The 14,390-nt window shown below is 40.5% G+C and overlaps 2 long non-coding RNA genes across 4 annotated transcripts in view; one reads left to right on the top strand and one right to left on the bottom strand.

Annotated features, from left to right (window-relative positions):
• The window catches only part of LOC137334661 (uncharacterized), a 119,759-nt gene that overhangs the window by 50,249 nt on the left and 55,120 nt on the right, over positions 1-14,390 (bottom strand). For 2 of the 3 annotated variants that reach the window (XR_010966201.1, XR_010966199.1), the window contains exon 4: positions 5,384-6,167. This is a non-coding gene — a long non-coding RNA (uncharacterized lncRNA). Of the gene's footprint in view, positions 1-2,687; positions 2,818-5,383; positions 6,168-14,390 lie in introns of those variants that run through there. The other variant, XR_010966200.1, reaches the window with a different exon arrangement.
• LOC137334663 (uncharacterized) lies at positions 5,472-6,306 on the top strand. The gene is made up of 3 exons (XR_010966202.1): positions 5,472-5,552; positions 5,648-5,710; positions 6,019-6,306. It is a non-coding gene; the product is annotated as an uncharacterized lncRNA (long non-coding RNA).

Genomic DNA, 14,390 nt, shown 5'->3' with positions numbered 1-14,390 from the left:
TATCGCACCATTTCACAACCTCAGAATGTCCCAAAGCGCTTCACAGTCAATGGAGTAATTTTTGAAATGTAGTCACTGTTGTAATGTAGAGAAAGGTAGCAGCCACTTTGTGCACAGCAAGGTCCCACAAATAGCAATGAGATAAATGACCAGATAATCTGTTTTAGTGATGTTGGTTGAGGGATAAATATTGGTTGTTCCTAGCATCAAGACTGTTCAACATACCAGTTGATCTTTTAAGACAACCAGTTAAAGATTTAAAAAATAGTAAAGAGTAGCTGCCATTTTAAAAGAAGATATGAATACCAGATTTGAACGAACTTGAAGGAAAACATACAGCAGGGTTTTACTCGTGGGTCTCAGACAGCTGCTGAAATTTCTGATGTTATAAAAGAGTCCATTGAATAATCTACTCTTTTTTGATATAATTGTAGTTTAAAAATTGTTTAGCTGATGACCTAAGCTCTTTTAAACATTATTAATTAAAACATTGGTTTCACATTGGTTTTAGTTACTGCATCCAGTGAAGACAAAGCAACTTGAGACTTTATCCTCAAAATGGAATTACACCCGATATATATATTTTTTATATTAATTCTTGGGAAATGGGCATCGCTGGTAAGGCTGGCATTTATTGCCCATCCCTAGTTGCCCTGAGAAGTTGATGGGCCACTTTCTTGAACCGCTGCAGTCTGTGCAGTGAAATGCTGTCACAATGATGTTAGGTAAGGTGTTCTAGGATTTTGATCCAGCAACAATGAAAGATTGGCGATATATGTCCAAGTCAGAATTGCATGTGATTTGGACTGCAGCTTGGAGGTGGTGGTGTTCCCATGCACCTGCAGCCTTTGTCCTTCTAGGTGGTGGAGATTGCGGATTTGAAAGGTGCTGCTGAGAAGCCTTGGCAAATTGCTGCAGTGCATCCTATAGATAGTACACACCGCAGCCACAGTACGCCAGTGGTGGGGGGGGGGGGGGTGCCAGGGGAGAGGAGGGACGTTTAAACTAGTGAATGAGGCACCAATCAAGTTGACTGCTTTGTCCTATAGGGCTTCTTGAATAATGTTGCAGCTGCACCCCTCCAAGCAACTGGACAGTATTTTATCACACTCCTGACTTATGCGTTGTAGATGGTGGAGAGACTTTGGGGAGTCAAGAGGTGAGACACTCTCCACAGAATACCCAGCCTCAGACCTGCTCTTGTAGCCATGCCATTTATGTGGTTGGTCCTGTTGAGTTTCTGGTCAAATGGTAGCCCCCAGAATATTGATGGTGAGCGACTGGGCGATGGTAATACCATTGAAAGTCAGGAGGATGTGGTAAGGTTCTCTCTTTTTCGAGATGGTCATTGCCTGGCACTTGTGTGGCACGAATGTTATTTGCCACTTATCAGCCCAAGCCTGGATGCATGTGGGCTTGGACTGCTTCATTTATCTGAGGAATTATGAATGGACCTGAACATTGTGTAATCAGAGAACAGCCCACTTTTGACCTTATGATGGAGGGAAGGTCATTGATGAAGCAGCTGAAGATAATTGGGCTGAGGAAGCTGCCCTGAGGAACTCTGACACCAATGTCCTGGGACTGAGATGATTGACCTCCAACAACCACAACCATCTTGCTTTCTGTCTGGTATGACTCCAGTCATTGGAGAGTTTTCCCCCTGATACCCATTGAATTCAGTCTTACGAGGACTCCTTGGTGCCATACTCAGTTGAATGTTGCCTTGATGTCAAGGGCAGTCATTCTCACCACATCTCTGGAATTCAGCTCTTGTGTCCATGTTTGGACTAAGGCTGTCTTGAGGTCTGTAGCCGAGTGGTCCTGGTGGAATCCAAACTGAGCATCGGTGTGCAGGTTATTGGTGAGTAATTGCTGCTTGATTGGACTGTTGACCTTTCCTTCCATCACTTTGCTGATGATTGGGAGTAGGCTGATTGGGCATTAATTGTGGGCAGGATAATCCTGAGCAATTTTCTACATTGTTGGGTAGATGCCTGGATGTAGTTGCACTGGAACAGCTTGGCTAGGGGCGTAGCTATTTCTGAAGCTTTGGTATTCAGCATTACAGTCAGTTGTTATCAGGGTCCGAATCTTTTGTTTTGTCCAGCGCACTCAGCCATTTCTTGATTTCACATGGAGTTAATCAAATTGGCTGAAGACTGGCACTTGTAATGGTGGGGACTTCAGGAGGAGGCCGAGAAGGAATATCCACTCAGCACTTTTGGCTGATGACATTTCAGCCTTGTCTTTTGCATTCACATGCTGGGCTCTGCCATTATTAAGAATGGGGATGCTCATGAAGCCTTCTCCTCCGGTTATTTGCTTAATTGTTCATCACCATTCATGACTGGATGGGAATAGGACTGCAGAGCTTTGACATGATCTGTTGGTTGTGGGATCGCTTAACTCTGGTAATGGAGGAGTGATGGATGGTAATGGACGAGTGATGGATATGTGGGGCCATGAGGTTACAGACTGTGGTGATGTACAGTTCTGCTGCTGCTGATGGCCCACTGCGCCCAGTGGATACCCAGTTTTGAGCTGCTAGATCTGTTCTTAATCTAAGCCACTTAGCATGGTGGTAGTGGCACATGATATGAGGGAGGACGTCCTCAGTGTGAAGATGGGACTTGGTCACCACAAGGACTATGCAGTAGTCACTGTCATGGACAGCTGCATCTGTGATGATTAGGTTGGTGAGGACAAGGTCAAATTGGTTATTCCCTCGAGTTGGTTCTCTCCACATGGCTACCCAATTGGGCAGCAGTTACACTTCATCTTGTGTCGCTCTGACATGGAAACTATTTTGCAGTACTGCAAGATATGCAATAATAAATGTCATAATAAATGAATGATTGTTACTCATAGTAATACTATGTAGGTCTGTAATAAACGTAGAAAATGCTGGAAATATACAGCAGGTCAGTCAGCATCTGTAAAGAGAAAAGACAGGTTATGACATTTTGGTTGTGTACCCTTTCATCAGACCTGTTGAAGGGTACACACCCAAAACATCATAACCTGTCATTTCTCTTTACAGATGCTGACTGACCTGTGAATTTACAATATTTTCTTGTTTTATCTCAGATTTCCAGCATTTGCAATTTTTCTTTTATTTTACTAGTTATGTCTGCGTTCATTCTCTGCTACAATTTCTAACAAATCATGATTATTGATCTAAAATGAAAGAATTATATACTTTATTGCAGAATAAAACAGAGTTTAAAAATAGTTTTTTAAACAGAACTATTTAAGGATTTTTCCATTAAAAAAACAATAATCAATTAACAGCAACTTGCATTTATACAGCATCTTTGGTGAAGGTAAACAGTGAGTTTTGGGAGAACTAAGTGCACTGCTGGGTGGTGATGATACACTTGTCGACTTTAGAGAAATTTTTGAAATGGGGCAGTAATTGGAGAGGATGGATGGTTCAAGGGTGGGTTTTTTGAGGAGAGAGGTAATGACAGTGACTTTAAAAGGAAGAAGCACAGTGGCTGAAAAAAGGGAGGCTTGAACAATGTTGACAAGCACAAAGGCCAGAAGAGGTAATTGATAAGTGGAGAGTTCAATAGGAGGAAATTGAGGGAGCAGGAGCTGGGTGTCATGGAAGAGTTCAGAGGGGGTTGAGGGAAAGAGAAACTGCAGAATGATATAGGATTGGATGGAGGGTGGGTATGGGAAGGACGATAGGACAGTAAAAAAGGAGAGAAGAGGGATTGGTAGTGAAAGAGGCAGGCTGCACAGATGGTCTCAATTTTAAAGATGAAAGAATCTATGAGATTTTTACATTTGGTAAGATACTTTGTTGGAATCGGTCCTTATCTAAGCTACATAATGTCACAGTATATGTCTCCAATTGACTCTGCTGTGACTGTTGCACCACATAATCTGGTGATAGACCTTCTAATGCAAAAAGTGTTGGGTTTAATTTTGCAAATAGGTGTGTAGTAGAAAATTCTTATCTTTTGTTGAGGGGACCCAGATGAAACGTGAACTTTCATTGTCTTATGCCTTTCTGAACCAAATCCAACAATGGGATTTAATATTGCTCACAATTAACACTTAGGATGGCGAAACCTTTTGAAAACGTATCAAGTTTATAACTACCACGTTTAGCCCTTCGTTTCAACCGCTTACCATGAATGCAAATAGAACCTTTGGGAAGAAAACGATGCTAATATCTACAAACCCTTCGATGCTTTGGTGAAGATCCCGGTGGGAAACATCGAATATGACAGTTATTCTGCCTGTCACTAAGGAAAACGTTAGATTGATACATTGTCTTCGAAAATTAGATGGCAGAGGATCAAGGACGATTTGTTTTTTTAAGTCCGCCTGGGGGCTCTCTAGACTTACTACAATCTGTAGGACGGCCCATGTGATCAGCTTTTAAATAATAAATGTTCGTGCATTTCGTTCAGGGTGTGATATATGTATAGTAAGAGACTAGTTAGAAAATATACCATTACAGGTCAATAATTCAAAATAATCAAACACAATATCTGAATAGTCCTTTTTTCAATTAAAAAAGCTGACGTAATGACCTTACTCGAACACTATGAATTTGCACATTCAAAAAATCCGGCATATTACCTGCAAGAAAGCGGAAACTTGCTGAGTAAATGGCATACGTCATTAGGTCAGGGAAATTTTGTACTACCTAAGGAAGATATATAAACAATGCAAGTCGGTGATAGATGCAGAAAAGTAGGAGGCGAGGAAAACTTGGTAGCTTTACGATCTCTTCACTTTGGTTGTCAGCCTCATCTCAATCGTGACTACGTGCAGAAAAGTAAAACTCTTTTGATTTGCAAGTGCTAGATCTGTCTGGTAGATTACTTTCACAATGTATTCCCTCAAGAATATAGCAGTGTTGGTGCTTGGTTATTTTGCAATCATGGTTAATTGTGCTCCATGGTTGAAATCAAAGCGATCTAACATGGTTTGCCATGTGGAAGAACACTTACTACGACATGTGAGACACAAAGTCCATGCCCTGTCTAAAGAGGTAAGTAAAGGTTTCTGTCTTTCAATATACACCATGCAAACCATTGTTGTGTGGCCTTTAATGATATTAATTCAAATTAATCATTTGCACAGGCTCAGAAGTTCGACAAAGATACTAGCACGAGACTGATAGGAAAGGATCTATTTCAAGGACTCGAGGTATAACTGCATTGCTACTAATGTTCTTTAAACTGATTGAATACGAGTTCTTTTTTGGAGAGTAAATAAAAGATTCATGGTTTATTTTGCAGGGACCTGGTGGGTGCTACGTGCTCAAAGAGGTGATTGACTTCTACCTTGGAAACGTTCTGGCATCCAAAGAATTGCATAACAAATACTCACATCTAAATGAGGTCACGGAGTTTCTTACCATTCTGATGAAACGGCACATGTCTGATTGCGTAAGTGTTTCCTGTTCTGATTGACACACTTTTGCAGAACATGTACTAGACACTGTCAGCTTCTTCAAAAGAAAAGTAAAATAGGTAGCGTCATGATACTCCATTTGGAGGAGAAAATGCTCAGATCGAGATACTACGGTAAAAAATTCAGAGGGTCGATTAGAAGTAAGACAAACTATAGCATAAATTGTACTGACTGCATGTAATTGAATTGATTGTGTCCTCCTTTCCAGGATGCAGAAGATAAAACGCAAGCAAGCGACAACATTAGACTACTGAAGCAGAAACTGAACAAGGTAAAGGTTTAAACAATTTATGCACATTTTGCATATTCAGATAATTGGCATAATGCAATCATGTCGATATTTTTAATTCTCCCCACTTATGACAGTAACCATTTCTACATATCTGATTATTTTACCTTTTAGGTCCATTACTCTTAACATTAACATTCGTATAAGACCAAGAGTCAAAATAGAATTGATCTCACCAGAGTTCAGCTGTATGACATTCAGTCACCTCAGTTCTATGCTCTATGTAGAACTGCTTAATTTTCGCCAGTGAATTCCACTGATTGATTTTTCTTTTTACTGACTTCTTCCAGCTCGGCGAGACGAGGGAGGCTAAGGTTGTAGGAGAGCTATTCATGTTGCTTCAGGAGATAGGTGCCCATTGCTCAGCACCAAGCACGAAGAAACCGGACCACCAGAGAAAATCAGGAGCTGATGAATGATGGAAGCAACGCAAGGAGCCCTGTAAACACCATCAAGAAGCAATAATAGTTTTCTAAGGATGCATTTTCTTAATTTAACAACGAAGAATATTTATTTCGGATATATTTATTGTGTGTAATGTTATACACATCATTGTATTTACTTACAGTAAGTTATGTGTAGCAATCAGCATTGCCAATGGACACTTGGAATATTACATTGTTACACGTGTTTGGCAGAAAATCGAAGATTGTGTTTTTAAAACTTTTAATAAATATTTGTAGTAAAACAGGCTACGTAATATGTGTTCATTTTTTCTAAGTTATGTCGTGGAACTGTTTTCTGCAGAAAATGTTCTCTATGCAGCAAAACATGTCCTATGAAGCGTTATAATTTTTGTTGCAAGCTCAAAACTTCCTATGGAGAACTGTTTATTGTAATACTTTACAAATAATAAATTATCACTGCAGAAAATAAACTGGTATACAATTTTCTGTCTTAAAATTGGAAGGCACTATTAAACTGAACTCCAGTTGAATTGAGAAAAGATCCCATTTCTTGTATTTAAATAAATTTAATGGTAAATAATCTGAATGTGGTCAAATCCGCTGAAACACTTAGGTTGTGTCAATCACAACTTGCGAAAAATGCTCATATCTTCTCCGTTAAACCTAATTGCTAAGACATGTATAAAGCGAATGATTAAAACTGTTTTGAACAGTTTCTTAAACGAATTCCCTTTTTTTCGATCTGAGCGATTTTATAAGTGCTCAATGGAATAGGAGTCTTTAAGGAATGATTCCTTCCTGTCTACATCATTTGTAATCATTTTAAAAAATAGAAGAACCAGTTAATTAGAACCTGTAAAAAGTACAAGGATTCTTTGATTATTTTAAAACATATCTATTCTTTTGCCATCTACAACACAAATAACGGTAATCATATTTTATCAAGCGCATGTCTTGGATTGGATTTCAGCAACCGAGACAGTGTTTTCACTACATAAGTACACACACACACACAACACACACAACGCGTTGGAAATACTCTTGGAATTAAAATGATGTCACAGATAAAGCTCAGTGGAGTCATAGAATTATTCCTAAAGTCGCAGGCCGGTAGAAGTATTCCAACAATGATGACACACAATAAATAATGGAAAGATACAGTTTGACTTCATGTTTTCAGGTCACACAACACACAGAACCCAAAAGGATGAATTTATGCTCATTTATATGTGCAGAAGGAGGACAGGAAACATGAGGGAAGGTTTATTGCGATTATGTAATAGAGTGCATTTTAACCATTTAAAAGGGCACCATCTTCATTATAAAGTGTTGGGCAAAGCTTGCTCTCTTCAACATAACCTGACAACTGAAATCATGCACATACACTGATGCTATTGCTTAATTGAGCAGCCACTCGTCTGTATTTGCAGAAAGATTGCCATTCCTAATGCAGTCATTCTGTGTACAAAAGATACAACTGTTTCAATATCATTAAATTGTGTGATGCCCACATAAAACATGGCAGTATCATGAGGAAAGTCATGGAGAGGTGGCTGGGTTTCTTCTTGTTCAAGATGGTCATTATGTGGCGCAAATGTTACCGCCTTGTGTCCGCCTAAGTTTGGATGTTATACAGGTCCTCCTGCTGTAGGCTTGCATGGACTGCTTCATTAGAGGAGTTGTGAATGGAGTTGAACATTCTGGAATCATAAAAACATCAAGAAATAGGAGCGGGAGTAGGCCATACGGCCCCTTGAGCCAGCTCCACCATTCAATAAGATCAGGGCTGATCTTCGACCTCAACTCTACTTTCTGGCCAGATCCCCATATCCCTTGATTCCCTTAGAGTCCAAAACTATATCTATCTCAGCCTTGAATATACTCAATGACTGAGCATCCACAACCTTCTGGAGTAGAGAATTCCAAAGATTCACAACCCTCTGGGTGAAGAAATTCCTCCTTATCTCAGTCTTAAATGACCGATCCCTTATCCTGAGACTATGCCCCCTAGTTCTAGTCAGGGGAAACAACCCCCTCTCAACATTTACCCCGTCAAGCCCCATCAGAATCTTATATGTTTCAATGAGATCCCCGCTCATTCTTCTAAACTCCAGAGAGTAATAGGCCCATTCTACTCTATCTCTCCTCGTAGGACAACAATCTTATCTCAGGAATCAATCTAGTTAACCTTCATTGCACTGCCTTAAAGGCAAAGATATCCTTCCTTAGATAAGGAGATGAAAACTGTGCACAGTACTCCAGGTGAGGTCTCACCAAAGTCCTGTACAATTTTTTTTTTCTTTATTCGTTCATGGGATGTGGGCGTCGCTGGCGAGGCTGGCATTTATTGCCCATCCCTAATTGCCCTTGAGAAGGTGGTGGTGAGCCGCCTTCTTGAACCGCTGTAATCCGTGTGGTGAAGGTTCTCCCACAGTGCTGTTAGGAAGGGAGTTCCAGGATTTTGACCCACCGACGACAGAGTATGTGCAACTAGGGACTAAATTAAAAAGCAGAACCACAAAGGTAATAATCTCCGGATTATTACCTGAGCCACGAGCAAATTGGCATAGGGTAAATAAGATCAGAGAGATGAAGGTGTGGCTCAAAGATTGGTGTGGGAGAAGTGGGTTTCAATTCATGGGGCACTGGCAATAGTATTGCGGAATGAGAGAGCTGTTATGTCAGGATGGGCTTCACCTGAATAGGAACATAGGAACATAGGAACAGGAATAGGCCATTCAGCCCCTCGTGCCTGCTCCGCCATTTGATAAGATCGTGGCTGATCTGTGATCTAGCTCGTTATACCTGCCTTTGGCTCATATCCCTTACTACCTTTGGTTGCCAAAAACTATCTATCTCAGATTTAAATTTAGCAAATGAGCTAGTATCGATTGCCATTTGCAGAAGAGAGTTCCAAACTTCTACCTCCCTTTGTGTGTAGAAATGTTTTCTAATCTCACTCCTGAAAGGTCTGGCTCTAATTTTTAGACTGTGCCCCCTACTCCTAGAATCCCCAACCAGCAGAAATAGTTTCTCTCTATCCACCCTATCCGTTCCCCTAAATATCTTATAAACTTCGATCAGATCACCCCTTAACCTTCTAAACTCTAGAGAATACAACCCCAATTTGTGTAATCTCTCCTCGTAACTTAATCCTTGAAGTCCGGGTATCATTCTAGTAAACCTACGCTGCATTCCCTCCAAGGCCAATATGTCCTTCCGAAGGTGCGGTGCCCAGAACTGCTCACAGTACTCCAGGTGCGGTCTAACCAGGGTTTTGTATAGCTGCAGCATAACTTCTTCCCCCTTGTACTCCAGTCCTCTAGATATAAAGGCCAGCATTCCATTAGCCTTATTGATTATTTTCTGCACCTGTTCATGACACTTCAATGATCTATGTACCTGAACCCCGAAGTCCCTTTGGACATCCGTTGTTTTTAACTTTTTACCATTTAGAAAGTACCCTGTTCTATCCTTTTTTGATCCAAATTGGATGACCTCACATTTGCCTACCTTGAATTCCATTTGCCACAGTTTTGCCCATTCACCTAAATCTATCAATATCGCTTTGTAATTTTATGTTTCCATCTACACTGCTTACAATGCCACCAATCTTTGTGTCATCGGCAAACTTAGATATGAGACTTTCTATGCCTTCATCTAAGTCGTTAATAAATATTGTGAATAATTGAGGCCCCAAGACAGATCCCTGCGGGACTCCACTAGTCACAAGCTGCCAATGTGAATACTTACCCATTATCCCTACTCTCTGTCGCCTTTTCCCTCGATTCTATGGGCTTCTAACTTAGCTAACAGTCTCTTATGTGGGACCTTATCAAATGCCTCTGGAAGTCCATATAAATAACATCCATTGACATTCCCCTGTCCACTACTTTAGTCACCTCTTCAAAAAATTCAATCAGGTTTGTCAGGCATGACCTACCTTTCACAAATCCACGCTGGCTCTCTCTGATTAACTGAAAATTCTCAAGGTGTTCAGTCACCCTATCCTTAATTATAGACTCCAGCAATTTCCCCACAATAGATGTTAGGCTAACTGGTCTATAATTCCCCGGTTTCCCTCTCTCTCCGTTCTTAAAAAGCGGAGTGACATGTGCAATTTTCCAATCAAGAGGGACAGTTCCTGAATCTAGAGAACTTTGAAAGATTATAGTTAGGGCATCTGCAATGTGCTCACCTACTTCCTTTAAAACTCTGGGATGGAAACCATCTGGTCCTGGGGATTTGTCACTCTTTAGTGCTATTATTTTCTTCATTACTGTTGCTTTACTTATATTAATTTTATCGAGTCCCTGTCCCCGATTCAGTATTAGTTTACTTGGGATTTCCGGCATGCTATCCTCTTTTTCTACTGTAAATGCTGACGCAAAGTAATTATTCAACATGTCCGCCATTTCCCCATTGTCAATGACAATATCCCCACTTTCAGTTTTTAAGGGGCCAACACTGCTCCTGACCACCCTCTTTTTCCTAATATAACTATAAAAGTTATTCGTATTGGTTTTGATATCCCTTGCAAGTTTCTTTTCATACTCTCTTTTTGTAGCTCTTACTATCTGTTTTGTGACCCTTTGTTGATCTTTGTATCTTTCCCATTCGCCAGGATCTGTGCCATTTTTTGCCTTTTTGTATGCCCTTTCCTTATGTCTTATACTGTCCCTTACGTCTTTAGTTGTCCAATGCTGTTTTTTTTGGAAAGTAGAGTTCCTGGCCTTCAGGGGTATAAACCGGTTCTGTATCTCGTTAAATGTTTCTTTAAACATTTCCCACTGATCATCAGTCGTTTTACTCATTAACAGATTTGCCCAGTTTACTGTGGACAGTCTCTGTCTCATCCCATTGAAGTCGGCCTTACCCAAGTCTAGAGTCTTAGCAGCTGATTCACTTTTTTCCCTTTCAAACATTACATTGAACTCGATCATGTTATGATCGCTATTGGATAGATGTTCACGCACAGTTAAGCTGTTAACTAAAGCTGGTTCATTATTCATTACTAAATCTAGTATGGCTTGCCCCCTTGTTGCCTCTAGGACTGCTGTAGAAAACTATCCCGGACACATTCAAGAAATTCACTACCTTTCTGACAGTTGCTAGTCTGCTTTCCCCAATCTATGTGAAGGTTAAAGTCCCCCATTAAGACCACTATGCCTTTCTTACATGCTTGTCTAATCTCTACATTTATACAATCTAGCACTTCAGAGCTGCTGCCAGGGGTCCTATACACAATTCCCACTATAGTCTTAGATCCTTTCCTATTTCTCAATTCAACCCATAAGGTCTCTGTTGGCTGCTTACCTCTCATTATATCCTCCTTTATCATTGAATTGATTTCATCTCTAATCACTAAGGTTACTCCTCCCTCTCTTCCATTTTCCCTATCTCTCCTGTAGACCTTATAACCCGGTATATTTAGTTCCCAATCCTGACCATCCTGCAGCCATGTCTCAGTAATAGCTATCATGTCATACCCTCCAATTTGAATTTGAACCTGTAGTTCATTTAATTTATTCCTTATTCTCCGTGCATTTGTATATAGAACTCTTAGTTGGACCACACACCCTAGCCTGACCTTCAGCTTTGATGCTGGGTTAATCGCCTTACGCCTTCTAGTTTTCACTTTATCTGTAGTGTCTAAAGTACACTTTCTTTCTGCTGCTCTATGCTTTTCCCTTTCACTTGTTCTTGAACAACCGTTTGTACTCTTTGTATTGTAAATTTCCCCTGGGTCTTCCCCTCTCTTGCTGCTCTCAACTTTATTCCCTTCTGTCTCCCCACTCAGGTTCCCATCCCCCTGCCACTCTAGTTTAAACCTTCCCCAACAGCATTAGCAAACACCCCCGTGAGGACATTTGTCCCGGTCCTGCTTGGGTGTAACCCGTCTTGCTTGTACAGGTCCCACCTTCCCCAGAACCGGTCCCAATGTCCCAGGAATCTAATCCCTCCCTCCTACACCATCTGTGCAGCCATGCATTCATCCTGTCTATTCTCCTGTTCCTATTCTCACTAGCATGCTGGGACTAGTGTTCTGGTGAATCAAATAACTAGGGCTACAGATAGGGCTTTAAACTAAATGGGGGATGGGGGGAGGGTCCAGGTGGGGGGAAATTTAGAATGTTGAAGAGAAAGGCAAAGAAAGTAGTACAGGGAAGAGATAGGGGTAATGACAACCAGAGTGTGTTAGGAAGGGACAGAGCGAACAAACATCAGAGTGCACCAGCAAATGGGGTCAGAGTAGGAAAAAATGGTAAAAAGACAAAATTAAAGGTTCTTTATTTGAATGCTTGCCGCATTCGTAATAAGATAGATGAATTCATGGCACAAATAGAAACAAATGGGTATGATCTCATTGCCATTACAGAGACGTGGTTACACAGTGACCAAGGTTGGGAACTGAATATTCAGGATAGGAAGAAAGGAAAAGGTGTTGGGGTAGCTCTGTTAATAAAGGATGAAATTAGTACAATAGTGAGAAATGATCTTGGCTCAGAAGATTAAGATGTAGAATCAATTTGGGTGGAGGTAAGAAATAGCAAGGGTAGGAAATCACTGGTGGGAGTAGTCCATAGGCCTCCTAACCATAGCTACTCTGTAGGGCAAAATATAAATCAAGAAATAACGGAGGCTTGTAAAAAAGGTAATGCAATAATCATGGGCGATTTTAACTTTCATTTTGATTGGACAAATCAAATTGGCTAAAGGAGCCCTAAGGATGAGTTCATGGAGTGTATTCAGGACTGTTTCTTGGAGCAATACGTTGTAGAACCAACTAGAGAACAGGCCATTTTAGATCTGATAATGAGACAGGTTTAATTAATGACCTCAAAGTAAAGGATCCCTTAGGAAACAGTGATCATAATATGATGAATTTCACATCCAGTTTGAGAGTGAGGATCTTGAATCTGAAACCACTGTATTAAATCCAAATAAGGGCAATTACAATGGCATGAGAACAGAGTTGGCTAAAGTGGACTGGAAAAATAGATTAGAAGGTATGACGGTGGATAAGCAGTGGCAGACATTTTAAAAGATATTTTATGACTCAACAAAAATATATCCCAGTAAGGAGGAAAGACTCCACAAGAAGGGTATACCAACCATGGATAACCAAGGAAGTTAAGGATGGTATCAAGTTAAAAGAAAAGGCATACATTAGTGGTAAAGGTTAGTAGTAAGCCTGAAGATTGGGAAAGCTTTAGAAATCAGCAAAGGAAGACTAAAAAAATAATAAAGAGGGAGAAAATAGATTATGAGAGTAAACTGGCAAGAAATATAAAAACTGACAGTAAGAGCTTTTACAAGTATATAAAAAGGAAGAGAGTAGCTTAAGTAGGTATAGGTCTCTTAGAGGATGAGACTGGGGAAATAATAATGGAGAACAAGGAAATGGCAGAGGCATTGAACAGATATTTTGTATCTGTCTTCACAGCAGAAGACACTCTAATCATACCAATAATAGTAGATAATCAAGGGGCAAAGGGGAGGGAGGATCTAAAAACAATCACCATCACTAGAGAAAAAGTACTAGGCAATCTAATGGGTCTGCAGGCTGACAAGTCCCCCAGACCTGATGGCTTGCATCCAAGGGTCTTAAAAGAAGTGGTTACAGAGATGGTGGATGCATTGGTTGTAATCCTCCAAAATTCACAAGATTCTGGAAAGGTCCCAGTGGAATGAAAAACCGCAAATGTAATGCCCCTATTCAAGAAAGGAGGGAGACAGAAAGTGGGTAACTATAGGCCAATTAGCCTAACATCTGCCACTGGGAAAATGCTGGGATCAATTATTAAGGAAGAAGTAGCAGGACATTTAGAGACTCAAAATAAAATCAAGGAGGGTCAGCATGGTTTATGAAAGGGAAATTGTGTTTGACAAATTAGAGTTCTTTGAGGAAGTAACGAGCAGGGTGGATAAAGGGGAACCAGTAAATGTAGTGTATTTGGATTTCCAAAAGGCATTTGATAAGGTGCCACATAAAAGGTTACTACTCAAGGTAAGAGCTCATGGTGTTGGGGTAATATATTAGCATGGATAGAGGATTGGCTAACTAACAGAAAACAGAGAATTGGGATAAAGGGGTCATTTTCAGGATAGGAACATTGGAATAAAGGAACAGGAGTAGGCCATTCAGCCCCTCGAGCTTGCTCCGCCATTGATAAGATCATGGCTGATCTGTGATCTAACTCCATATACCTGCCTTTGGCCCATATCCCTTAATACTTTTGGTTGCCAAAAAG

This window comes from Heptranchias perlo, chromosome 18, assembly GCF_035084215.1.
Source record: "Heptranchias perlo isolate sHepPer1 chromosome 18, sHepPer1.hap1, whole genome shotgun sequence".
In the NCBI taxonomy this organism is placed as follows: domain Eukaryota; kingdom Metazoa; phylum Chordata; class Chondrichthyes; order Hexanchiformes; family Hexanchidae; genus Heptranchias; species Heptranchias perlo.
The sequence above is the reverse complement of the archived record's forward strand: the minus strand, read 5'-3'. Positions and strand labels throughout refer to the sequence as shown.